The 27388-nt window shown below is 48.0% G+C and overlaps 1 long non-coding RNA gene across 2 annotated transcripts in view; it reads right to left on the reverse strand.

Moving 5' to 3' along the window:
• LOC142847767 (uncharacterized) overlaps window positions 1–27388 on the reverse strand; it is a 207113-nt gene that overhangs the window by 122300 nt on the left and 57425 nt on the right. The gene's annotated exons all lie outside the window — the stretch shown is intronic.

The raw sequence follows: 27388 nt of genomic DNA on the forward strand, positions 1-27388 counted from the left end.
TTTAGGAATGACTAGTTTCCTTTGTATATACTATACAGATAAAATAGAATTGTATTCAACCTCACACTTGTAATCCCAGCACCCAGGCCAGATGGGTGGGCAGGCAGGCAAGAAAGCAGAAAGAAAGAAAGCTAGGCGTAGCGGTGGACACCTGTGATCCCAGCACTAGGGAGACGGCAGCAAGAGGCTTCTCAGTCTGATGCTAGCCTGGGCTACACCATAAGTCCCTGTCTCAAAAATAAGGAAACTAGGGGGAAAAATTCTCTAGCTAACAGTACACATGATTATTGTTGAGTCAACTTGACAGAACTAGAGTCACCTCGGGGACCAGGCTCTGGGCATGCCTGTAGGGGGCCATTGTCACCTCAGTACCTGAGGTGGGACAAGTGCCACTTCCTGGCTGGGATCCTGGAGAGGGTGGGGGACGTAAGCTGAGCAGAAGTACCCATTCTTCGTTCTCTCCTGCCTGTCTCTGGATGCGGTGGGGCCAGGTGTTGCCTGCCGCGTGTGAAGAGAAACCACTTCTCCCTGAAGTCGCTTTTGCCAGGTGTTTGTGAGAGCAGCAGGGAAGAGCTCTTGCCCCATTAACCCAGAAACACATCTGAGTTATAGTCATTGGTATTATTACTGAAATGGAGCATTTGTTCAGCTTAATAAGAGTCAATTCATATAATGTCATAAATAATAAAAGATGTTCCCAGGCGATGGTGGCGCATGCCTTTTAATCCCAGTGCTCAGGAGGCTGAGGCAGGCGGATCTCTGAGTTGGAGACTGGCTTGGTCTACAGAGTGAGTTCCAGGACAGCTAGAATTGCACAGAGAAACCCAGCCTTGAAAAACAAAAACAAATAAAAAATGTAAAAGAAGACAAAAGAGAAGGAAGAACTAGGACTGGAGCTCAGAGCTCAGCCAGTGCGGTCGTCCCTTGTCTTACTGCTGCAGGAAACTAGCTGGCAAAGGCAACTAAAGAAATGGAGGGCTGGGCTGAAGAGATGGCTCAGAGGATGAGAGCACTCATCGCTTCCAGAAGACCCGGGTTCAATTCCCAGCACCCACAGGGCAGCTTATAACTATATGTAAATTCAAGATCTGACATCCTCACATAGAGACATACATGCAGACAAACCAATGTACATAAAATAAAAATAAATTTTTATAAAAGAAAGAAATAGTGTTTATTTTGGATCACAGTGCAAGGGTACAGTTCATCATGTCAGTATGCCATGGAGGCAGGAGCTTAAAACGGCTGGCCCTGATGGGAGGTCAGGAAGCAGAGGGAGGCTGGTGCGGAGCTTGCCTTCTTTTTATTCAGTTCTGAACCTTCACTTAGGGTGTTTCTTTGAACCTCAATAAACCCAATCTAAAGACTCCCTCCCAGACATGCCCAGGTTGCTTCCACAGTGAATGTAAGCCCCATCAAGTTAACAATCAAGATTAAGCTAGCAGGCTCTCGATTTGATTCTCAGCACCCCACAGGGAAGAAAGATCTAACAGAGTAGGCATCTCCTGCCTTTGAGGAATGGCTATTTCTAAGCATACACATTCATAAATGTGTTATCTGTCATGTTTTCATGTTAAGAATTACAGTAAGACAGACAAGACCACCGTACTCTGAGGGAGAAGTCCTGAGAAGAAACACACGCGCCCAGGCTAAGGAGGTCACGATGAGAAGTCACAAAGGAAAAGGCAACCTAGGTGCGGTAATGGAATCTCATGAACACATCCAGGATGCTCCAGGAATTCAGAGAGATCGATACTAAGAGTAGGGATGGTGAGACAGCTCAGTGAATTAAGTCAGTTGCTACGAAACCTGACGACCTGAGTTCAGTCTTCAGGACTCATATGGGGAGAGACCCAACTTTTGCAAGTTGTCTTCTGACGTCCACACTCATGCAGTGGCACACATGTGTACGTACACACACACACACACACACACACCACACACACTGGGAGAGACAGAGACACTGAGAGAATCAGAGACAGAGAAATAGAGATAGAGAAAAACAGGGACAGGGAGAAAGAGACAGGGAAGTATCCGAAAGTGATGGAAGAAGGCTGGAATGTGTCTCCTAAACATCCTGCCGTGAAGATGAAGTGCAGAAACAGACTGCACATTCTCGACGGAGCCTCTTGGCTGCCCCTGCCTGTTCATTCAGCCCTCTATAAATGGTCACTCGTGTTACCTCTGGGTCTCAGATCCAGAAACACAGCTGTGGCGTGAGCAGTCACACAAACTGCTTCCTCGCTTTCTCCCCTTGCAGGTATATAACTCGGAATGGAACGGCTATAGAACACAAGAGATGGACACCAAGTCCTTGTAGAAACTGCTTTCCACAGTGGTTGTAGCAACAGGAGGTGGCAGGAAAGAAGCGATAGTGGCAAAGGAGAATGTGGAAAGGACTGGACACACATGTGGGAAGACGTCACGATGGAACTCTTTTTCTGTTTATGTAAAAACTGAAAAGCAAAAAGGTGGCTGAGTCATTTTACGCTCTTGCCAGGACTGCATCCAGATGAATACATACCTTCTGCCTCGTCAACACCAGTAAAGTCAGTCTCTTTCATTTCTGTGTATTTTTTTTTAGTTTATTTATTTTTATTTTATGTTCATTGGTGTTTTGCCATGGTTATCAGGTCCTCTGGAACTGGATTTATAGACAGTTGTAAGCTGTCAGGTGGGTGCTGGGAATTGAAGAACCTGGGTCCTCTGGAAGAGCAGTCGATGCTCTTAACCACTGAGCCGTCTCCAGCCCCTGGTTTTTATGTATTCTAGTAGGCATGTCTTGGTAGCTCATTATGTTTTAATTACATTTCACTAATAACCAGCAAGTTAAGCATCGTTCCTAATATAGACTTCTTTTTTCCTTTTTGGTCTTTTTGAGTCCGGTCTCCAAGAGCCTCGAACTCACAGAGATTCACTGCCTCTGCCTCCGGAGTGCTGGGATTAAAGGCATGTGACACCACTGTCCGGCTTCCTAGTTAGTCTTAAATGAAGTGTCTTGACAAATCATTTCACCAGGGCTGTGACAAACATCTGACAGAAGTGACCGAAGAAAGGAAAGGCATGCTTTGGCTCACAGTCTAAGAGGACACCGCGTCAGGAACAGGGAGGGTACGGCAGCAAAAGTGGCCCTAGCTACGGCAGCAGGACGGTGAGCTGTCGGTCACATGACACAGTGCCAGAAGCAGAAAGAAATGAATGTGTTCTACTCCCTTCTTTATAGTCCAGGATCAGGTCACAGGATGGTGCCATTCACATTCAGGGGAGGGTTCCTTCCTCAATTAACCCTCTCTGGAAACAGACACGCCCAGAGGTGTATCTCCTAGGTGCCTGTAAATCCCACTAATAATAAAGATTAATTATCACAGGTAGCACCCGACGCCCGTCTGTGCTCTCTGTGCTACCATACAATTCGTGAACTTGACAAGGGGTTGGAGATTGAAACACACAAAGACACACAGACAGAGACACGGGTCATCCTTGAAACAGGAATGCCCCAAGAATGCTCCCTTTATTGTGTCCAGGGGCAGCTTATATAGGGATAGCCATGCTCCAGCCATACACAAGAAACCACTCCCCTGCCATCAGGAACTCCTGAGGGTCTCATACTCAGAGCAGCTGCAGGCACTCAGATCAGGGGAAAACAAGTTGTATACAAGAAATTCAGGATCTGGGGGTTCACAGCTCCCAACAATCACATGATTTTTAGTTAAGTCTTCTCATTATTTCATTTTTAAGGCATTTTATATATTCTATACATAAATCTTTCATGAGAATTACGCTTTAAGAATATTTTATCCTAGTCTGTCATTTCTCTTTTCAAGTATCTTCATGATGTTATTAAAAGTAAAAAAAAATTAGCCTTTAAGGCCGGGCAGTGGTGGCACATGCCTTTAATCCCAGCACTCAGGAGCCAGAGGCAGATGGATCGCCATGAGTTTGAGGCCAGTCTGGTCTACAAGAGTTAGTTCCAGGACAGGCTCTAAAACTACAGCGAAACCTTGTCTCAAAAAAACAAAACAAAACAAAAATTCACCTTTAATCCCAGCATTTAGGAGGCAGAGGCAGGCCAACCTCTGTGAGTTAGAGGCCAACTTGGTCTACACAGTGTTCTAACACAACCAGGGCTACATAAAGAGAATCTGGATTTATTGTTATTATTGCCATAATTATTATTTTTATTTTATGTGTGCAGGTGTTTGCCTGCATTTATCTCTGTATACCATGTTATACAGTGTCCACGGAAGTCAGAAGAGGGCACTGGATCTGGAACTGGAGTTAGAGTGGCCAGCTGTCATACAGGTGCTGACTGAGAACACAACCAGGGTCCTCTGTAAATACAGCCAGCGCTCACTCCAGAGCTCTCGGCTGTGGAATAATCCTTACACAATGAAAATATGCTGCCCTCACTGTCAATAAAAGCTGACTGGCCAATAGCTGGACAGTTTCCTCTGGAACCTGCATTGGATCCCCTGGAACTGAAGTAACAACTGATTGTGAGCCACCATGCACACACTGGGAATTGAACCCAGGTACTCTGCAAGAACAACAAGTGCTCATAACCACTGAGCCATCTCTCCAGTCCTGAGCACCATTATAAATGCCAGGAGTGCCAGGCAGTGGTGGCGCACGCCTTTAATCCCAGTACTTGGGAGGCTGAGGTAGGCGGATCTCTGTGAGTTCCAGGCCAGCCTGGTCTACAAAGAGAGTTCCAGGACAGCCAAGGTTATTACACAGAGAAACCCTGTCTTGAAAAATAAAAAATAAATGCCAGGAGTTTAGCAGTGAGGAGGGAAAGAATTCCAGGTGTGGGGCTTAGTGGCACATACTCTGTTTGAGCCTCGGGAGACAGAGGCTGGAGGATCACAAAGTGCTGGATGGAAGGAAGCCCAGGCTACTCAGGGAAATCCTGTCTCGAGAAAGTGTTGGTAAGATGGCTCGGTAGGCAAGAACACTTATATTGCAAGCCTGGAAACCTGAGTTCAAATCTGCACAACCTATGTAAAAGTTTGACATAGCCCCGGCTGTGTTTGCAATACCAGCATCTTAGTGGGGCAGAGACAGGTGGAACCTGAGAGCTCCCCGCAGACTAGCCAAAACGGCAAGCTCCAGGTTCAGGAAAAAATCCAGTCTCAAGGCAATAAGGCAGAAAACAGTGGAAGACACTGTCCACACACATCATACAAACAAGGAAGAGGAAGAGGAGGAGGAAGATCAAGAAGAGGAGGAGGAAGCTCACCCAGGGCTTACCTTTAACTGAGAAGATAAGCAAGCCAAACACTTGTGTGTGCCCTGGTGATAGAGAATCAGATGACCTGAGGAAGTGAGCTGTAGGTGGGGATCCTTCCACAAGACCTGATCAGGAAGAGGAAGTGGTGCTTGCTGAGATGGGAATGCGCCAGGGTCTAGGTGGAGGGGAAGAACAAATTCTTTGAGGTCTGACTGTGGGATGTAGCTCCTGGGAGTGCCCGGGAGAGCTGAAACAGCACAGTAAACAAATTCCTCAAAGTGGCAGGCCAGGAGTGCTCTAGGAACTGGGGAGGCAGTAATGCCAGCGGGTGGGACTCGGTGCTAGAGTGCTTTGTGTGATGACGCGCAGATCCCAGTTTCTGATGAGTCTGAGCATATTAAAAAATAAAATAAAGGCCAGGCGACGGTGGAGCACGCCTTTAATCCCAGCGCTCGGGAGGCAGAGGCAGGCGGATCTCTGTGACTTCGAGACCAGCCTGGTCTACAGAGCTAGTTCCAGGACAGGCTCCAAAAAGGCACAGAGAAACCTTGTCTCAAAAAAACCAAAAAAATAAAATAAAATAAAGGAAAAAAAGGAGGAGTAAGGGAGAACAAGAGAGCAAGGAAAAGAGAGAGGAGATGAGGTCAAGAGGTAGTCCAAGTAGGGCCTTGGCGTTACTGTAAAGACTGGCATTGAGTTTGAGTGACATGTGCACCCAAGAGAAAGAAGGCCAGCCATCAACCTCAGCTGTCTTCCTGGATTGCTCTGTTATGCCCAGATCACGGAGTCCCCCCAAAACCAACTAGGAGACCGAGTTCTGTATGTAAAATCAAAGAGCCTTTATTCTTACACAAGTTTGCAAACTCAGTCTCCCCGTGTGTCCAATTGGAGTGATTGGAGAGCCCCAAACTCAGTTGGGGTTGGGTTTTTATAGTAGTAACGATAGGAGTGAGGGACTTCTAAGGTTCAGGATCCCTGGTTGGCTGACATTTGTCTAGGGGTGTCCTGATGAATAGCGATGGGTGTGTGCTGGCAGTGATCCTATCTACAATGGTTGTAATGTCAGGAATTTCCTTTGGATGGTCTGTTCCTGGGTGGTGCCATCTTATGGCTTTTCCTAGAACCTGGTGTTGCCTGCTATGGCAGCTGTGCGGCCTGGGCCCCACACTCTTCACCTTAGTTTTTGAAACATGAACTCTGAAGCTCATGAATATCTGGCCAGCAAGCCCCTAGATCTTCTTGTCGCCCCAGCTTTGGGATTATAGGCATGACCTGACATGCCAGGCTTTTTATGTGGAAGCTGTGAATCCGAACTCAGACCTTTATGCTCAGCAGCAAGCACTGTACCCACTGAGCCAGCCACCACTACTGAAAGACTCTGAGCGGCGGGATGTAACCTGATGACATTTCAGAAGTTGAAAAGGGCAGAGTCAGCCACAGGCACAGTTCAAACTGACTGAGATAAGATAGACAGGAAATAGTGGTGATAGATACTTGAGATCAAGATGGCAGGATGGAGGGGTAAGGTTTGGAAAGATTCCACACTGATCTGCTGGTGGCATTGAACGTAGGGGACTGGGAGACAAGGGTCAAGAAAGAATTCAAGATCTGATCCTTAAGTACCTGGTAAGATAGATACCTCCTAAGTCTGAGAAAGAAGGAATCAGACCTTACTAAGTTTGAGATGTTGTAGAGCTGAGATAGTGAAGCTGTGAGCATGGTTAGGTGCAGTGTGGAGCCATCGAAGCAGTTAAAGATGTAAGATGTAGCGTTGTCAAGGCAACAAGAGCAAGGAGAGGAGACACTTCAGCACATGGAAGGACAGAAGGAAGACAAAGAGAAGAGCTGAGAAAGCTGCAGGAGAAGGGGCAGGAGAGAACAGTGGGGGGAGGCAGGAGAGGACAGTGAGGAGGGGGGACAAGAGAGGACAGTGGGGGGACAGGAGAGGACAATGAGGGGGGACAGAAGAGGACAGTGGGGGGGACAGGAGAGGACAGTGGGGGGACAAGAGAGGACAGTGGGGGGGAAGGAGAGGACAATGGGGGGGACAGGAGAGGATAGTGGGGAGGGGGACAGGAGAGGACAGTGAGGAGGGGGACAGGAGAGGACAGTGAGGAGGGGGACAGGAGAGGACAGTGAGGAGGGGGACAGGAGAGGACAGTGAGGAGGGGGACAGGAGAGGACGAGGAGGGGGACAGGAGAGGACAATGAGGAGGGGGACAGGAGAGGACAGTGAGGAGGGGGACAGGAGAGGACAATGAGGGAGGGCAAGAGAAGACAGTGGGGGGGACAGGAGAGGACAATGAGGGAGGGCAAGAGAAGACAGTGGGGGGGACAGGAGAGGACAATGAGGGAGGGCAAGAGAAGACAGTGGGGGGGACAGGAGAGGACAATGGGGGGGACAGGAGAGGATAGTGAAGAGGGGGACAGGAGAGGACAATGAGAAGAGGGACAGGAGAGGACAGTGGGGGGGACAGGAGAGAACAGTGGCGGGGGGACAGGAGAGGACAGTGAGGAGGGGGACAGGAGAGGGTGAGCCCTGGGAGCCACGTGAAGAAGTGAATAGTCAGTTGTGCCAACTGCTGCCGACAGGTGACACAGAGTGAGCCTGAGAAGTGGCTGCTGGATCGGGCAGGGATAGGCTGAAGGGCTGGCAACAGCTGGGCTCTTTATTTAGGGAGGTGTGAGGAAGGACCAGGACAGGGACTTCGTGCCTCTCCCAGGAGGCTTTGGCCCTTCTGCTCAAGGCTTGCTTCTTCATGTGTGGATTCTTCTGCCTCTTTACTGACTGCCACACTGAATCCTAACCTTAGGAAACCTTCCCATGCAGGCCACCTCCTCACACTACCAGGTGCCTGCTCCCTTTCCAGACTAGGCCCGGTGATACTTCCCTTGGGTGTGTATGTTGGTACAGACAGCAACTGTGTCTGTCTGTGGACCTTTGCTTAGGGGGTTGGAGTGGGGACAGGAACTGTGTCCTTTCAGCTGCGAGTGCATCACCTAGCATGTGGCCTGCTGTAGAACAGCCGCACAGTCAAGAAAGACACTGGGAAAGGGAGGAGGGGAAAACGGCTCAGACACACCTGATGACAGGGATGAGGACCAGGCCGACGTCCTAAAATCCTGCCTGTTTAGACTGCTGCTTCCAGCAACGCCTGGGTGGACTCTGTGATTAGGGACTGGGACAGCCACAGGGCCACAGCTGTGGAATGGCAAACGTCTGGCTCTCAGGCTTGTTTGGGGGGTGAGACAGGGGATGCCATCTAAAGCTCATTTTAAAAAGTGATAGGGACAAAGATAAAATGGTAACCCTCAAAGGAAGACTAGGAAGCCGATCTGTAGTAGCTGATCTGTTGTCTGGAGCTAGCTAGTTCCCATCCTAGACTCCCTTATCTCAGGACACTCCCTCCAGCCATTGTTTATTCCTTTCAAAGCATTGACCATCAAAGCTAGACGTTTGCAAATTTCTTTTCTGCTTATCAGCTGCCCTCCCCTAGTCAGTTGAGTCCCCTGAGGACAGGAACTTGGTACTTAAGTCACACCCCTCCCAGGCAGAGGGCCCAAATGCTTATCAGAAAAGTGTCCAGATACCTGCCGCTTCGGGGAATGCAGTCAATTCCAGCTTGTCTGCTACAGTGTTTAAACCCTACAGCGCCGCAAGTTTTCATTTCAGCTTCTGCAATGCTGGGATTCAAACCCAGGGGGCTCCTGTATACTCGGGAAGCACTTGACCACAGCTACAGTCACAGCCTGGAATGGAGCCTGGAACACAGTGTTTGAACTGGAAGTGTGAGTCAGGGTGTGTGTGGGGACCACACTCTCTCAAAAGATCTGGGAAACACTCTGTTCCAAGTCTCTCTCTTCTAGTATTTGCTGGAAAATCCTGATCCTTAACATATTCTGGCTCACAGACCCGACTTCAGCCTCCTTCACATACTACTCATGCGTGGTCATCATCTCATCTTCCTCTGAGGAGCCCTGACGCCTTGGATTGAGGGCCAGCCCACTCTTGTATGACCCTATACCCAATTAAGGGTATACTCCAAGGCACTGAAGCTAAGACTTTATATCCTCGGCCAGAGAGATGGTTCAGAGGGTGAGAGAACTTGTTGCTCTTCCAGAGGACCAAAGTCAGTTCCCAGCATCTGCATCAAGCAGTTACCACCTAGAACTCCAGCTCCAGGATCTACAATGCCCTTGTCCTAGACAGGCACCTGCTCTCACACACACACATACCAGCACACAAAACCACACACCTACACATAATTAAAACATTAAAAATCTGCTTTAAAACTTTATATTCCTTGCAGGGGTTACAATCCAACCTATAACCACCATCCCCCCAAGGACCTGGCCATAGCCTATGCATGATCTACTTGGCTCACTTACCACACTGTCCTGGGATTTACATGTTTGTGTATCTATTTTGAAGCAGGGTCTCATTATATAGGCCTCGCTGGCCTGCGACTCAGAGATTCACCTGGCTCTGCTTCCCCAGTGCTGAATTGAAAGGTGTCTCCCACCGTGAGGATAAGTGCTAGGGTTACTTTTAAATTCTCCATTGCACCAGGAAAGACAAAGGGACTTCATCGGATGTGCGAATTCAGCTGCACGGTTAGTGGGGAGAGTTCTTGGACTAGTGATGTGGGATGTGGGCAAAAGAAGAAGCAGGGCAGGGTGGACTTCCTGGGTGGAGGCCCAGGGCTTCCCAACATCAGCACATGCAAAGCGCTGGCAGAGCCATGACAACGCCGACTCCGGTTCTGTGAGTTGAGGATTCTTGGATTCTTCTGCATTTCAGCTTTTTTTTAAAAAAAAAAAAAAACAATTTATTTTTATTTCATGTGCCTGCATGATGTCTGTGTGAGGGTGTCAGATCTCCTAGATCTATGAGCTGCCATGTGGGTGCTGGGAACTGAACCCGGATCCTCTGGAAGACCACTGAGCCATTCTACATTTCTAACATGCTCCTGGGGCTTGCAGCTGGTGCTACATCTGGAACCACCCTTCATCAGGGCAAAAACCAAGTCTTTGTGTCACCCGGGGGCCAGCCATCCTTGAGGTGGTGGCGCACACCTTTAATCCCAGCACCTGTGAGGCAGAGGCAGGTGAATCTCTGTGAGTTCAAGGTCAGCCTGGTCTACAGAGAGACAGAGTGAGTTCTGGGACTGTAAGGACTACTTGGGAAAACCCTATCTTGGAAACCCAAACAAACAAAAAACAGAACACCTGAACCTATTGGTATTTTCTTCCTTTGAAAAGTCCCTTTGTCAGGCCAGGCTGACCCACACAGGTTACCTAAAAGTTCCTATCTATTTCCCACCTGTTTGTTTAGGGAGGGGAGTTGCTCCCTCCCTGCATACCAGAGGTCTTAGCTGAGGCCTCAGCTTTGTGGAGTTAAGGAGGGACTGGCCTGAGGAGGAAGCGGATTAATCCTCTCTCCTCCCTCTCCTGCTGGCCCAAGGGGCTTCCTGAAAGGAAACGCATCTGTCTGCCGCCTCTGAGGGCAGCAGGGGATAAGGCCCTGCACGTAATGAGGTTGGAGGTAGGGATGCCATTTAGCAACCTTGGCTTCTGGTCCTCCTTCCAATTAATCATCTCCAAGTCGTGACCATCCCAGGCACAGCCCCAGACCCTGAGGTCAGCTCTCCATCAAAGGCGACCAAAAGGCCGAGGAAGTAAAGGCTTGGCTCCAGCTGCTCTGGAGGCTCATGCAAGAAAGTCAAAAGATGCTGTCGCCTGCCTAAGCACATGGACAGGGTCATCTGAGAACGACATGGTATTTCTGGAGTGGGTGGCAGGAAGGTCGAACAACCACAGCTCTACATTTCCACACTCTCTTTACGCACAGCCCAGGAAAACCTGGACATGCCACTTCAGAGACACTGGTTTCTTAAAGAAACAGGAACCTTGGACTGGGGGATATGGTCATTGGTAGGGTGACGGCACAACATGCCGCTTGAGGCCCTGAGTTCTATCTTCAATGAGAAACACGCGCGCGCACGCGCACACACACACAAAATCCCACACGTGTGCATGCTCCAGATGTTGTGTGGCAAGTGGAACAAGCACACTGTCAGTTTTCTACAAAAGGCTGGGATGACAGCTACAGCTACGAAGGGAAGTAGGAAGGAAGGCAGCAAGAGAGACAGGGCTGATCGGAGAGAAACAGAACCAGTTGAGGGGAAGCGAGACACCTTCTCCACTGAGAACTTAGGGGAAATTTTATCTTCCAGATCTTCCCTGCACGCGGGGCTTTCTCCCTTGGCCTTGGCGACCAGCCACTGGGAACAGGAATGGGAGGGTGAGCCAAGCCCCAGAAGCTGGTGACGATGAAGTCCAGGGGGCTCGGGCCAAGCTCACCACTGCTCCTGCTGCACCCGTGCCCATGAGGGACCCAAGTGAATGCAGAGCCGAGTGGCCGGAAGATGCACAAAGACATCTGGAGGAGAGCTGGGAAGAGATATCTAAGATGAGACAGAGGATTCATGGCAGGGCATGGCCCAGATCCCCCGGCCCTCCTGGGGAGGGAGAAACAGGCTGGAAACACAGGACATAGCAGATGGCCTTTGAGCTGACCTAATTCTCCTCTACTGAATGAAGAGTTGGGCTAAATGCCCAGGCCCTGAGGTCTCCAGGGACAGAATAGGAAAACGTCTAGGCACAGTCTGTGCGTGCCTTAATTCATACAAATACACACATTTACTTTCAGAGCCTCGGCCTTAGAGGTGGTCTTAGAACCACAGGGAGGCTGAACAGATCTGGAAAACTTACAATAGCTATGTGCATTTGATCAAGTGGCTGCTTTTTTTCTTGTCCATGCTGGCTGGGGACAAAACACGGGGTCTTGCCCATCTGAGGCAAAGTAGGCAAGGGTGAGACTGCGGAGCTGAGCAACACCCAGCTTTAAGAGAATAACTTAACCTCTGAAGATCATACGGTTCCCTTGCTGAACTGTGTTGGGGGACCTAGTGAACCACCTCCACTTCCAGCCTCCTATACATAAACAATCAACAAAACAAACAAAAACCAAGAAAACCCACTTATTAAGTATTTACTTAGAAACATTTCTAACACACGCTTCAAACCCAGGACTTGGGAGGCAGATGCAAGCAGATCTCTGTGAGCTCCAGGCCAGCATGGTCATTATAGCAAATTCCCGAACAGCCAGGGCTATAGAGTGGGACCCTCTCTCAAAATCAAACAAAACCAAGGGCTAGCGATGTAACTCTGGGTAGAGTACCTGCCTATTATGAGAAAAGCCCTGCATTTGTCCTGGGCGTATGTACATGCACACAAAGACACAGCTTCAAAACACTATCTGGAGAAAATAGGTAGAAAGCATCGCCACTGATGGAGTAAAACAGTAACACCTACCCTTGCCTAGGAGAGAAGTTCTGAGCTCTGCTAATGTCTTAAAGCAACTTGCTGTGCCTCCCTCCAATGTACAATTGCATAATGTGCCCACCCAAGTCACTAATGTACCATATTTAGCCATGCATATAAGTCTACGTTCAAGCTGGGCAGTGGTGGCACACACCTTTAAACCCAGCACTCAGGAGGCAGAGGCAGGTGGATCTTTGTGAGTTCGAGGCTGCCCGGTCTTCAGAGTGAGTTCCAGGATGGCCAGGACTGTTACATACAGAATGCCTATGTCGAATGCCCCTTGCAAAAAAAAAAAAAAAAAGTATGTCACATGCAGATGAACATATTGCCGAAGAGAAGAGACTATAAGTGTGGGTAAAAGTCAAGTCATGGAAAGTGTCTTGGCCAGGACAGCACGGGGCACAAAGACCTTTCTGTGGATTCTCCACACTAAGGTTCCTATGCACGCTTGACACCACAGACTGGTGCCTTGCTTCCCAGAATGGCAACCTTCCCACTGCTGCCTGCCACCGCCTTTATTGGCACGGCTACTAAAACACCTTAGGGTTAAGCTCATGACAAGCTAACCGAGTTTGGGGAGGAGGCCAGGAACCTTGCTCCTCACCTTCCTCTTGGCTTACCTAGCAGTCACCAGGGTCCTGTCCCTGTCCATGGCTCAAAGCAATCAATCCCCTCACTCCATGGGCAGGGCTCTGGGTGGGGCCCTGGGCTAGCTGCTGCAGAGAGCTGCCCCTGCTCCTTCAGGCCATGTTACATGGAAATAAAACACCAGTCTGTTCAGGGGCTGCCCAGCACATTATGAGGAGGAAGCTATAAAAGCTGCCAACATGGGTTACTTTAAGCATTTTCCTCCTCAGACACACAGGGAATGAGGTGCTGCCTTCTACTCCCCGGACCCCCAAAAGGCTGTGTCCTGCCTGTGTTTACTGACATCCCAGACTCTTGGCTGTCCTAATTACACCAAAGTGATTCTCCCTTTATACCCTTCATAGTCCCTGACCCGACTGACTGGCTGCCCGTAGCGTGCTGCTCCCAGACCGTACAGCCCACAGTCTTCTCAAAGTCTGACTGGGGAACCAAATAAAAAGCTTTTTATTGGCACTCAGGTTTATGTGCAGCAGCTCAAAAGCCTTCTTTTCTTGTGTCACACAGCTCCCATCTGAAGACGTTTTGTTTAAAGTGCCACACTCTCTCTATACTTCCTGTAGGATGGAAGCTGGGAGGGGTCTGGAGGATGGTCACTCTGACTTCAAGAGACTGTACAGGGCAGGCAGAGATGCAAGGTGGCCCCAAGAGACCAGAAGAGACAAGCGATGCTGAGAGTCTTGGCAACAAAGTGCACTGCTGAGCTTCCCCCAAGCAGCTGGAGGCCATGGTGCCATACGATTTTCCACAAGTCCCTGGTGGCATGTTATCCTTGAAGTACAAGACAGGTTGAAAACCTGTTTCTTCATCCATAAACCCAGGGAAAGATCTTGGAGAGGAGTGGCTACCGGAATGGCTACCGGAATGTTTCCTGTCATCACTGGCACATTGAAACCCCCATTCCAATGGCTAACTCATTACCACTAAGATAAATTGCACGCTAGGCCAGTCTTGGTTCTGAGAATAAAGCAAAATGGTCTTTCCTTCAGGCCCAAAGAATTCTCAGTGTGAGAGTAAAAGATCATATTTAACACAAGTGAAGTCCTTGCTACAAGGATTGTGCAGGTGGACGATGCGATCAGCACAGAGGAATAAAAGGCTACTTGGTGGCACACTCCTTTATTCCCAACACTCGGGAGGCAGAGCCAGGCAGATCTCTGATAGCTTGAGGCCAGCCTGGTCTATAAGATCTAGTTCCAGGAGAGCTAGGTAGAGCTGTTACACAGAGAAACCCTATCTGAAAAAAAAGAAAAGAAAAAAAGGCAGCTTGGGTGGTAGCTCAGGGGTTAACAGCTCTACAGCTCTCTACCAGAGGACACAGTTCAATTCCCAGCACCCACATGGCAGTTAATACTGTCTGTAACTCTAAGTTCTGACATCCTCACACAAACATATATATACGGCAAAACACCAATGCACATAAAATAAAGATAGGAAAGAAAAGAAAGAGAAGCAAGCTGGGTAAGGTAGCATGTGGGAGGTAGATGCAGGATGATCAGGAATTCAAAGTCACTCTAGTTACATCCTACTTAGGGAATCAAGGCTAACCTGTGCTACAAAACATAGTCTCAAAAATACCCAGAAAGACAAATATTATATGTACTCACTAATAAGTGGCTTTTAGATATAAAGCAAAGAAAAACCAGCCTACAATTTACAATCCCAGAGAACCTAGACAATAATGAGGACCCTAAGAGAGACACACATAGATGTAATCTACATGGGAAATAGAGAAAGACAAGATCTCCTGAGTAAATTGGGAGCGTGGAGATCATGGGACAAGGTAGAAGGGAGGGGGGAAGAAGGGAGGGGAGCAGAGAAAAATATATAGCTCAATAAAAATAATTTAAAAAATATGTGCCCAAAATATGAGTTAGGGCACATGCCTCCCAGGCAATATTGTCACTTTGTCACTAAGGGAAAGTGACTTGTTATCAGTTTTCTCAAGAAACGCTCAAATATGCTGAGCATGGTGGCTCATAGCTTCGGAGAGCATAAGCAGCCAGATTTCCACGACATTGAGGTCACAGTGACAGAGAGCCAGGCAGGGGAGGGCTGCAGAGTAAGACTGTCTCAAAAATGACAACAAACAAGAAATATTGAACATGACTCCAGCAACCTACAGGGAAAGGAACTGCTTGATTCAGCTTACTGTGGTCAGATTTATATATAATAAAATTCACTTCTTAGTAAAATGTCCTATGAATTTTAAGAAATACTTACTAAACCATAGTCAGGGTGGAGAATATTTCTACAGTATCCAAAACTTCCTTTGGGGTCTGCAAGATAGCTCAGGGGTGAAGATGGTTGTAAAGCATGCACTCAGACACACAAACATATGTACACACATACCTACACACACACATACACAAGTATACACACATATATATGTATACACATACTTCCACATACACATACATACCTATATACACACACAAAAAAAAACCCACTAAAAATAAAAGCTTAAAAGGATTTTTCGTGGCAGCACACTCCTTTAATCCCAGCACAAGGGAGGCAGAGGCAGGAGGATCTCCGTGAGTTCAGAGTCATTCTGGTCTATAAGAAATGGTTCCAAGACAGGCAGAAATGCTATATAGAGAAACCCTATCTCAAAAAACAAAACTAAACAAATAAAATTTTCCTTCAAGGAGGCAGAAGCAGGAAAAGTCAAGAGATAGGCTACAGATCGAGTCTAGCCTGGGCTACAGAGGAAGATTTCATCTCAGAGAGATTGTTTCTCCTTTGTGGCTTCTGTCACCAGCCCTTCTCCTGCAACTCCCTGGAAAGCAAGCGCTCTGTGTTCTTCCCATTGTTCCCTCTGTAGAATCCGGCAACCATTGAGTGTGGAGCCTTGGACTAGGACTTCATAGACGTGTCTGTGCATTGACCCGATCCTGGGGCTTTACAAATTTATCTACAGCAGGGCACAGTGGTCTAAGCCTGTAAGCCAACACTCAGGAAGCTAGGGCAAGAGGATCTCAAGTTGGAGACCAACCTGACCCAGTAGCGAGTTCCAGGTTAACCTGAACAACTTACTAAAACTCTGCCCAAACACACAAGGAGTCAGACATGGTGCTTCACGTCTTTAATCCCAGCACTCGGGAGGTGAAGGCAAGTGGATCTCTGAGCTGTCCAGGCCAGCCAAGGCTACACAGTGAGACCTAGCAAAACAGAAAAAAGAAAAGGGTGGGGGAAGGCCAGGGAGACAACTCAGTGAAAAAAGTGCTTGCCTTGCACGGTGAAGTACGAGGACCTGAGTGTGACAGACGGGCACGTGGCGAAGATGACCATGCTGGAGCATGCTTGCAATTCCATTCCTGGGAAGGCAGGGACAGCTAGGTCCCCAGGGCTCACTGGCCAGTCAGCCTACCCTACTTGATGAGCTCCAGGACAGTGAGAGACCCTGGCTCAAGATAAGATTAAAGTATTCCTGAGAAATGGCATCTGAGGTTGACTTCTGGCTTACAAACACACACAGACGAATAAACACCACCCCGCAAATACATAGTCTGTAAAAAACCTGACCTCTGAAAAGTTTTCCTGTTGATAGTCATGAGGTATCCTATGTGAGCCACCAGATCACATATCATGCCTCAGTTTCCCCTGTAAGCCAGGCCTGTCAATGTGCAGGAGAAAGTCCTCACTAAAAGAGCAGGGAGAGGCTGGGAAGACAGCCCGGTCATTAGAAGCACTTGCTGCTCTTCCAGAGGATCCAGGTTCTATTCCCAGCTCCTAAGCATCTGTCACTCCAATCCCAGAGGATCTGATGCCTTCTTCCCACCGCTGTGAACAGCAGACCCATATGCAGCACACAGGCATACACACAGGTAAAGCACCAATACACAAAATATAGATAATAAAAAGAAGATTTCAGACAGGCTTTCCTGTAACCCAGGCTGGCCTCAAACTCACTATGTAACTGAGGATAACTTAAACTCCTGATTCTCCTGCCTATGGCTCCCAAGTGCTGGGATTACTGGTATGTACCACCATGCCAGGCCCAAGCTCTGTCCTGAGGCAATTTCATTTTAATAGGGAGAAACTAAAATTAAAAAATTGATTTATAATTAATATACATAATTACTTCATAATTGATTAATTTATATTAACACAAACTATGATTAATAAATAAAAATTTAAATACTTCATATCATAGTGATATTTCATTTGTATTTTAGTAAATAAAGCTTGCCTGAAGTTCAGAGAGAAAATCAGCCTTACAGACCAGACAGTGGTGCACACCTTTAATCCCAGCACTAGAGAGGAAGGTAAAATGGGAGGAGACAGCCCTCATACACAGTCTCTTTCTGAGATTCTTCAAGGCAGGGTCACCGTTTCGGACTGCAGAAGAGGTAGGAGCCAGTAGCTTGCTGTTTTGCTTTTCTGACCTTCAGGTTGAACCCAATTTCTAGTCTCTGGGTTTTTATTAACTGTGCTACATCGTATGTTGGGAGGAAGTGGCATGCAGAAAACAGTGGGGCAGAAGATGGGGAAGGGGAGTGCCGGGAGGAAGAATGACCTAGCCAAAGGGGACCTTAAGAGCAAAGTCTCTAATACCTAACGGTACAAGGAGCATGTGAGGTAGCAGCTGCTACCTCACTAGGGCTAGGGGCTGCTACAAGCCACCAAGGCGAGATGGAAGCCACGTGCTATGTCTTAAATTATACATGGGGGGGGGGGACCATGAGCCAGTTATACATGGAACATAAGGCAGGAGGAGGATCACAGGTTCGAGGCCAGTCTGCTGCACTGAGTGAGGTATAAACACATACACACACACACAGAAGCATGTATCTCATGGCATAAGGATGTGAGTATATTAGATTTTGTTCCCCTGACACATCTCGGCAGCACACAGCCTAGCACACAGTCAATGAGTACCTTTATCTCTCTCCTTGGAGAGAATGGCAGGTTGTCTCCGTGCAGCGTCCATCAGGATGTCCCTCAACACAACTCTCCAAACCACGCAGTGTTCCCCAAAAGAACCGAAGATATGCAAGATGTCCATCTAGACTTCAGAACTGAATATCCCCTTCAAGAAGGAAAGATACTGCCTGTGGCCATGATGCTCTTTGATCCCAGCACTCGGGAGGCAGGGCAGGCGGATCTCTGTGGGTTTGAGGCTAGTCTGGTCTACAGAGTGAGTTCTAGGACAACCAAGGCTACACAAAGAAACCCTGTCTCAAAAAACAAAGAAAAGATACTCCCTTCAAGAAAGAAAAGCCCTACCTGAGTTGTGGAGGAAAAGACAAGGAAAACAGAAATCACCCCTTTCCTCTCTTCTCTCACGCTGAGTTGGCCATGTTCTCTTTGGAGGACTCACTAAACAGTAGCCAGGGGAGCTGGAGAGATGACTCAGTGGTTAAGACCACTTACTGCCCCTGCAAGGGACTGAGGTTCAATCCCCGGCACCCATGTAGTGACTCACAACCACCAGTAACTCCTGTTCCATAGGCTGCTAAGTCTAGTTCCAGAAGATCTGATGCCTTCTAACCCTAGGGGCTCATGCATGCATGTGGTACACATACACATAAAGTAAATACATTCAAAACAAAATAAAGCAGCCAGCTATCTGCACTGCCTGAGCTAGTTTGGGTTCAGGAAACAGAGGCTCCAGTCTGGATGGCCCCCGGCAAAACTGACTGGCAATGGCGTAAGAGCCAACCTCATGCAGCGATCTGGTGACGCGGCTCCATGAGGGAGAGTGTTGCAGTCATCTGAGTATTCCATGACCCCATGAAATACTACTGCCTTCCCCCCCCCCCCCGCTCCATTTGACAGGTTCATCATATCCCAGAATGACCTCAAAAACTCTGTCCTCCTGCCTTAGTCTCCTGAGAGCTGGGATTACAAGTGTACCCCACCAGGCCCGACTGCTATATCCTACTTTGATGGTTTTCTGTAGTTTACCCAACCTGGGGTCCAAAGCCTACACCCTCAAACTGAGATGGTACACTATTCTTCTTCCCCACATGGTGCATGGAAGGTTTCCGAACACCCCTCCTCTTGTGGCAGGCAACCTCTTCCCGCCCCCTCCTGACTGGGGTCTCTCCCCCTCCTTAGAACAGATACCACCGAGAAATCACAAATTAAATCCATTTTGAAGTTCATTTTCTATCGCTGGTCCCAGAAGGCTTGAGCTTTTTTGGAGTTTTCTTCTCTGATTTTGTCGTGGGGTCTCACTATGGTCACTTGGGCTGGCCTGCAACACCCTCCGTAGACCAGGCTGGCCTTAAACTCATAGAAATCTGCCTGCCTCTGCCCCTCGAGTGCCGAGATTAAAGATGTGTGCTATCACATCCAGCTGGATTGATTTTCTAGTCTGTGTGATGGGGTTGGGGATGATGCTCCCTGATTCAGCCAAATGAGCAGTCCAGCAAGCTCCAGAGATCCTCCTGCCTCTGCCTCTCTAGCACTGAAACAGGTTCACACTGCCATGCCTGTTTTGGGGAGTGCATTGTCCTCACGCTCGAATGGCAAGTACTCTACCCACTGAGCCACACAGCCCACCTACAGGACCTTTCTACTCTTTCCCTTGTTTAACTTCACTGAAGTGGGTAGGAAAGACATTCCTGGCCGTCGGACAGGGGAAAATTGTGGCGAAACAAGCGAATCCAGTGGAGGCCCTGCTGGTCCCCATCTGTTCCAAATCTTCCCCGCACAGGATGTCATGTCTAAAAAGCAAGAAAAATGTTCCTTCCTCTTCCAACATTCGGCAGGAGCTTGCATGCAAGGAAGAATGTCTGGTTACTCTGTGGGTTTTCATCTGCCGTTTAACTCGCTTGCTGCCAAGCTATTATACTAGCTCCTCCGCCTACTTCCCACTCGCGGTGGCACGGCTCACCACCAAACAGGGGACCATCCCTGCTCTGGCAGGGAGCTGACCTCCCCTCTGTTTCAACAGCCCCCTCACAAAGGATTTGTTCTCCTAAACCAGGCCAATGACTTTTACAGATTTCTCTGCTGAAGACCGGCCAGCGAGCTGCCTGGGCCCCCACAGGAAGTGAAGGCAGCCCACCAGGGTTAAGGGAGTGGGTCTCAGAACAGCCACCTTCTGGTACTGTATCCCCCGCCGCCTCCTCCCCCCCCCCCCCAGCTTGCTTCTAGGCACTTGCGTGCAGATGTGTGCAGGCAGTCAACTCCCGGACACTGGACCAGGAAGGATGTTCCCCAATAGCTTCCAAAAGCCCTGACCGCTGTGTTTCCAGGCCTGGGAGACCGATATTTATAGGAAGGGCAACCAGCCAAGCAAGGCCGGCTCCAAGTTTATTTGAGCTAACTCTCTCTTCCCGTCTTCTGTAGTTCTTCAAGTTAAACGGGAAGACATTCTTCCCTCTATGGCTTGACTTTTCATACAAGGATGAAGGCTCTGAGAAACGCTGCCCAAAAAGATGAAAAAGGGACCTGGGGGCCCCACCTCACCCTCTTTGGCGAGAGCCCCTAGCCTTTGCCCACTAGCCACTTGTACCTGCATCCTCCTGCCTGATACAAGCTCCCTGGCACACACTTCATTGCATCCCCTATAACACAGGGGCCTCTGCTGTCCTCCAGGTGGGCAAGGATCTCTCTTACCCCAGTCCAGATTGTCCTTCCTCACTGTCCAGTCACCTCCTTCTCATAGCATCCTACAAGGTCTTGCAAGATCTATCCCCTCCCCACCACACACACATACACACTGTCCTACAGCTATCACACCCAGACCTTCTCTACAGGCTACCTCCTGCTTACAGTCCTCGGGGACTTTGCACAAGCACCTCAAACACCTACCTTCTGGGGTACTTGAAAGTCTAGGCCTCTCACATCACTGAGGTTCCGCCCTCCAGAGACCTTGCTAACCCTCGCTATTAAAAAGCATCCCTGGGGCCAGGGACATGGCTCAGCAGATGAAGGCACTGCTGCTTGAGTTCCATCCCCACGACTCACATAGTGGAAAAAGAGAACCCACTCCTATGGGTTGTCCTGTGACCTCCACATGCATGTCACATACAAGCACACATCACACAGAAACAAAATAAATAAATAGTTTAAAAAAAACAAATCCTTAAACCAGATATCATGCCTGTAACCCCAGTAATTGGACAGTTAAAGCAGGATGGATACAAGTTCGAGACCAACTAGAGCTACTACACCTACTATTTGGGGCCACCCTGGGTTACAGAATAAACCCTGTCTTAAAAACAAACAAAACAAGCACCCTGCTACCCATGGTAGTATATACTCCTAATCCCAACACTTAGAAGGCTAAGAAGATGTCAAATTCAAGGCCATGGGTAGCAGGGTACAGCCCATATTGGTTTCGAATCTCACAGCAATCCTCCTGTTTTCGTCTTGCACCACCACACCACACCCAGCTTCCCTTCTTCTTAAACAGGGTCTCCCTATGTTGCAGGCAAGTTTTGACTTCCTACACTCGAAGTATTGCTCCTGCCCCAGCCTCTTGAGCAGCAGGCATGAATCACTGGGCCCTGTTTGACTCCACCCCACTCCCAATTTCCATCTCCCCCCTCCCACCCCTGTGCTGGATAGGCATACAGTAAACCAGAAAAGGCCGGCTTGGAAGGTGCTCCCTTCTGCTTGAATTCAAAGCCCTTCTAGCCTCACTTCCCACCTCTCCTTTCCAGCGGCTGTGAAGACTCTAAGAAAACCTATTAGGTTTGCTTTGGGGTCGGGGGAACAACTCTGGCCTGGGAGAGGATTGCTGCTGAGGGTGGGGGAGGCAGGAGGAAGGGATGGAGAGAGGGAGATTATGCCCTAGGGCTGAGCCTTGCTGGCCCCAGCCAAGATGAACAACAGACCTGGCAAATGGGTCCCCCACATCTAAAGGGTAGGGGACACTAACATTCAACAAAGGCAGCAGTGGGAAAACCAGAAGCTAGGCAAGCTCCCCACTGCAGGAGCTGGCTGCTTCTCCAGGGGAACCAGAAGACAAGAAGGCCAGCTCCTGTCTCCACAATTCTGGGACATTCAGGCAAGAAGAGTAAGACTTTTGGACAGACAGCCAGTCTGGACCGGCCTCTCCCGTGGTGATGAGGTCTTCCCTAGTGAAGGGAGAACGGCACTTGAGAGCTCAGCTATAGACAGAGCTACCTTGGCTGCCATCCACAGTAGCTGTACCATTTGTGAAAAGTTACAGCAAAGGTACATCAAGGCCTCCCAAGTCTCATGTTTACCCCCCTGCACACCGCAGCGCTTGCAGAGTGCTGAGGGCAGGGTACCACTGGAGGCAGGCGAAACTGGAAGGATGAAGCTAGCTGACAACAATTCTCAGCCCCTACCTGCAGCCTTGGGACCACGGTGTGGTGGGGCTGGGTTAAAACACAGGTTTTTAAGGCCATCCGCAAACGTTCTGATTCAACTGATACCTGCTAGGACTTAAGCATCTCCATTTTTTAAAAATCTTTATTTATTTATTTGTTATGTATACAATATTCTATCTGTGTGTATGCCTGCAGGCCAGAAGAGGGCACCAGACCTCATTACAGATGGCTGTGAGCCACCATGTGGTTGCTGGGAATTGAACTCAGGACCTTTGGAAGACCTCAGGCTCTTAACCGCTGAGCCATCTCTCCAGCCCCCAAGCATCTCCATTTTTAATATACTCCTCCAGGATGCTGTTGAATACTAATCTAATAAAGAAACTCTAAATTTACAGCCAGGCATGGTGGTGGGTGTCTTTAATTCCTACACTCAGGAGACAGAAGCAGGAGGATATCTGAGTTCATGGCCAGCCTGAAAGGTTTCCACACCCTGATGTTAAGTCTATCCACTGATGCAGTAATCCAAATCAAGCCGAATTAAAAATTAAAGACCAAGTTTATTGGGTAAAATATTCCTGGGTGATTTTCGCCGACCTCTAGAGGTGAGACTGGGAGAGGAGTTTGGGTGGGTCTCCAACTGGCAGTTGAGGGTCTGAAACTCAAGGTCACCCTCCTCTTTGCAGTGACTTCTATCCAGCATGGAATACAAGAGACAAGATCTCATAAAGAAAATAAATAAAACTGAAACACATGCTCGCACATGTGCACACACTCAAACACACACACACACACACACAGCTCTTTAGAAAGCAGTGTGTACTGACAAACACAGAAACATTAGCATGAGTGATGCTCTTGGACCTATTCAATTTCATGTCTAGGACTCTCCCCAAGGATACTACTCTCCTAAAATAGTGTGGGATAACACCAAGAAAGATGGTTACCATGAAGACAGTGATGATGATGATGACACAAGAGGAACAATCAAAATAGGATCTAAACATTTTACTTACTCTCTGAGGGTCAATTTGGTTTTCTGGGTTTCATTTACACAAAGCAAAGGAAATAACCCTAAGTTGCTAGCAGTATGTTAGGTGTATTTGTATGACTTCCCTCACCCCCATCTTTTTTTTTTTTTAATTTTCCCTCCATGGAAAGGCTCAGCTCTTAGACTTTGTGGACAGAGACAGGCAGATACGCCTGAGGAAGAAATCCACCTCTCATTTTTCCTCCACAAAACATGGAGGATCCTTCCCACAGTCTTAGCTTCTTTGCAGAGATAATAAAAGATCTTTTAAAACGACCCTTAAAGAAAGAAAATAAAACAATAATAATAACAATAATAATAATAAAGAACTCCCTAAACTCGCCTTGAGAATAAAAATAAGAAAACACAGAAACATGGATGCTTTTTGATCTGACACAATAAAGTAGAACTGTTACTCTCATTTATTTTTCTCTTAACGTGCTATGAGTGTTTTCCCACATGTATGTCTCTGCACCATGTGTGAAGAACATTGGAACCCCTAGAACTAGAGGATTGTAAACCACCATGTGATTGTTGGGAACCACATTCAATCTTCTGCAAAAACAGTCTTTGTTCTTAGGTGTCGAGCCATCTCTGCAGCTCCAACAGCTTGTGTGTGTGTGTGTGTGTGTGTGTGTGTGTGTGTGTGTGTGTGTGTTTATACTCTCTGTGATGTGATACTTCGGACATCAGTATCTGAAGATGGCAACGGTAACTTTTAGCAATCAAGGACTGAAGAAAAGCGGCTTTGAGGTATAGGTTAGTGGAGGAGCACCTGTCTGGCATACTCTAGGCCCTGGGTTCCATTCCCAGCACAGCATAAGTAGGGGACCTGACATTTTGATAGCCCTCTCCTAAGCTCATGCACGCCTTAACTCTGAAAGAGAGGTTGTATAAAGGGCATTAGAGTATCAGGCCCCATCCCCAGTTCACTGAAATAAAGAATGGGAATAAGATTTGTAAACTGTAGGGGGCTGGAGAGATGGCTCAGCGGTTAAGAGCATTGCCTGCTCTTCCAAAGGTCCTGAGTTCAATTCCCAGCAACCACATGGTGGCTCACAACCATCTGTAATGAAGTCTGGTACCCTCTTCTGGCCTTCAGTCATACACGCAGGAAGAATATTGTATACATAATAAATAAATAAATATTTTTAAAAAAGATTTGTAAACTATAAAGAAGCTAAAATAGAATGCCTAAGGAATCTATTTTGCAGAGTGATCCTGAAGGGGTTTCAACACAGGCCAAGTAATCCTGGATATCTCCACAAAGTCCAACACTACATGAAGGGAACAAACCGAACCCAGGGGGAGGGGACCGAGGAGGGAATGTGGAGGTCAGTGTGTCAGAACAATCCCCATCTCCAAGGCTTCCCAGGGGAGGACAAGGACAGCAGTCATCAGCTCAGCTGCCTTCAGCCAATCAGAAGAGCAATCTCTCTGCTCCCTTCAGGTGACTTATGTCACTCACGAGGCATGGTTCCACATTTTACCCTGGAGAGGATGATGAGAGTCACTTGCCGCCTCAGGATTACATAAGTCTCTTCATTCTAGTAGGCTATTTAGAAAGGGAAACTAAGTGATTGTTATTTGCTTTCTTGTACTGAGGGGGGGCATACTTGGCTATATGGGCACGTGAGTGCATGTGGAGACCTAAGGTCTCCACTACGTGTCTTTCAACAACTGCTCTCCACCACAGTCTTTTGAGACAGGGTCTCCAACTGAACCAGAAGTTCTGCTAGACTCACTGACCAATGAGCACTTAGGATCTGCCTATCTCTGTTTTCCCAAGACTGGGACGCTAGGTGAGCAGACTCAGGTTTTTATGTTTCTGGGGATCCAGACTGAGGTCCTCAGGCTTTTGAGGAAGGTACTTTACTGACTGAGCCGTCTCAGCCACACGTTATGATTTTGTTATTACTAGTGTACTGGCTAGTTTCTTGTCAACTCTACACATGGTAGAATTATCTGGGAAGAGGAATCTCAATTGAGAAAACAGCTCCAGGAATCAGACTTCTGGCAGTCCTTGACTAATAACTGATGGAGGAGGGGAGGGTCCAGCCTACTGTAAGCAGTGCCACTTCTGGGCAGGCGGTCCTAGACGGCCTAAGAAAGCAGGCTCAGCAAGTCCTGAAAAGCGAGCCAGTGAACAGCACTGCCCCAGGGCTTCTGGCTCGGCTCCTGCCCAAGTCCCTGCCCTGGCTTCCTTCAAGGGACTGTCACCCATGATGTGCAAGGTAAGGGACGCTTTCCTCTCCAAGTTGCTTCTGGTCATGATCTTTATCACAAAAGAACAAAGACAATTAGTATTACTTCAGTTATTTCAGGTTTTTTTTTTCCTAAAAACCACTTGTTCAAGAAAATATGGAGAGCTGGAGGTGTAAGCTTGCCTACCACTATTATATTACAGTTTCCTCTGAGACGGAACCATTCCATTTTAAAGGGATGCTCCTTAAGCAGGAAGGTAAACAACGCAAAACAGCTTCAGGAAGTCCCTGAAACTGATCAGATTCAATAGACTCCTCTCTGCCAGAGTAAACAATAAAAGCTAAGAGTCACCCTCAGACCCAGCAAAGCCAAGCTGCAAGGACAGTTCTGGACCAGGCCAGCTGGGTGGAAGAGGTTTTGACCAACTGGAGCTGCCTGTAGGCTGTGCTGTATGCTCCAGGTTCCCAGTTTTGTGAGCTGTCACCTATACTTCTAGGGGCTTTGATGATGCAGCTGTCTGTGAGTCGCTTCTGCTTGTGTAAGTAACCCCTCACGCGTGTTCCTGCAAACCACCACAGTAAACCTCATTGGTTTGCCAAGCTGTCTGTTGTGGGATTTCTCTCTGGGTTGAGTAGACCTGTGTGCTGCATCTCACCAGAAAAAATTTATCACACAACAACCATGTATGAGACCCTGGACGTAATCCCCAACACTGCATAAAGGAGCAGAGGACTGCAAAAATAAAAATATCTACCTTAAAACAATCTTTATAAGTCCTCTGCATATAGCTCACTTTTCTCCCTTCCTACAAAGAATGGCTAAATCCTTATGTGTGCTTCCAGACGGCTCCTTCTACAAATGAATGGACATGTGGGCAGCTTCTTTTTTACATACATAAGATCATGCCCTATTTCTCTGCTACCGGCATCTTTCACTTCAAAAGCATGTCTGCATAGGCATTATGGTCACTGTCCCTGAGGCAGAGAGTTTGAGCAAAGACCTCTACTCAGTGGTGATGGAGCCTTAGCCAACTTACATAATATCCCTTTTCCCAATAGGAAAAAGTTCTAACAACAGAAACCAAAGTATTATTAGGAAGGCTTAATTAATATGATAAGTGAGCTAATTTCCCAAATGATGGCCCTGGGAATAGTAGGCTCACCTAAGTACCATCTGTATGTTGCCCTGTTTTTATTTCCTTTTTGCTTCTTTAATTACCATAGAGTAGTCCAGTACTTGGATAAACCATAACCTACCGAACCTGTCTCCTTTTGATAGACTCAGGTGGGTTTCGCTTTTTAGGGCAGTGAATACTATTTTTCCAGTGCTGGGGATTGAACCCAAGTCCTTGAACGTGCTATGCAAGCAAGCAAGCACATGCTACCACTGAGCTACATCCCCAGCCTTGCAGTCAGCACTTCTGAACACAGGTCCTTGTACACATGCGTAGCTATTATAGTAGGACCATTTCTAATGTGTGAATGGCTGCATCCAAGGTCAGGCTCATTTGTTATGAAACATGTTGCCAGCGTCTCCCCTCAAAGGCCACACTAATTCATATCCCTGCCAACACCTTCTGTGTGCCGGGTTCTTAACATCGCCACAACACTGGCAGCCCGGATCTTTGGCATCCTTTCT

This window comes from Microtus pennsylvanicus, chromosome 4 (assembly GCF_037038515.1).
Source record: "Microtus pennsylvanicus isolate mMicPen1 chromosome 4, mMicPen1.hap1, whole genome shotgun sequence".
NCBI lineage: Eukaryota > Metazoa > Chordata > Mammalia > Rodentia > Cricetidae > Microtus > Microtus pennsylvanicus.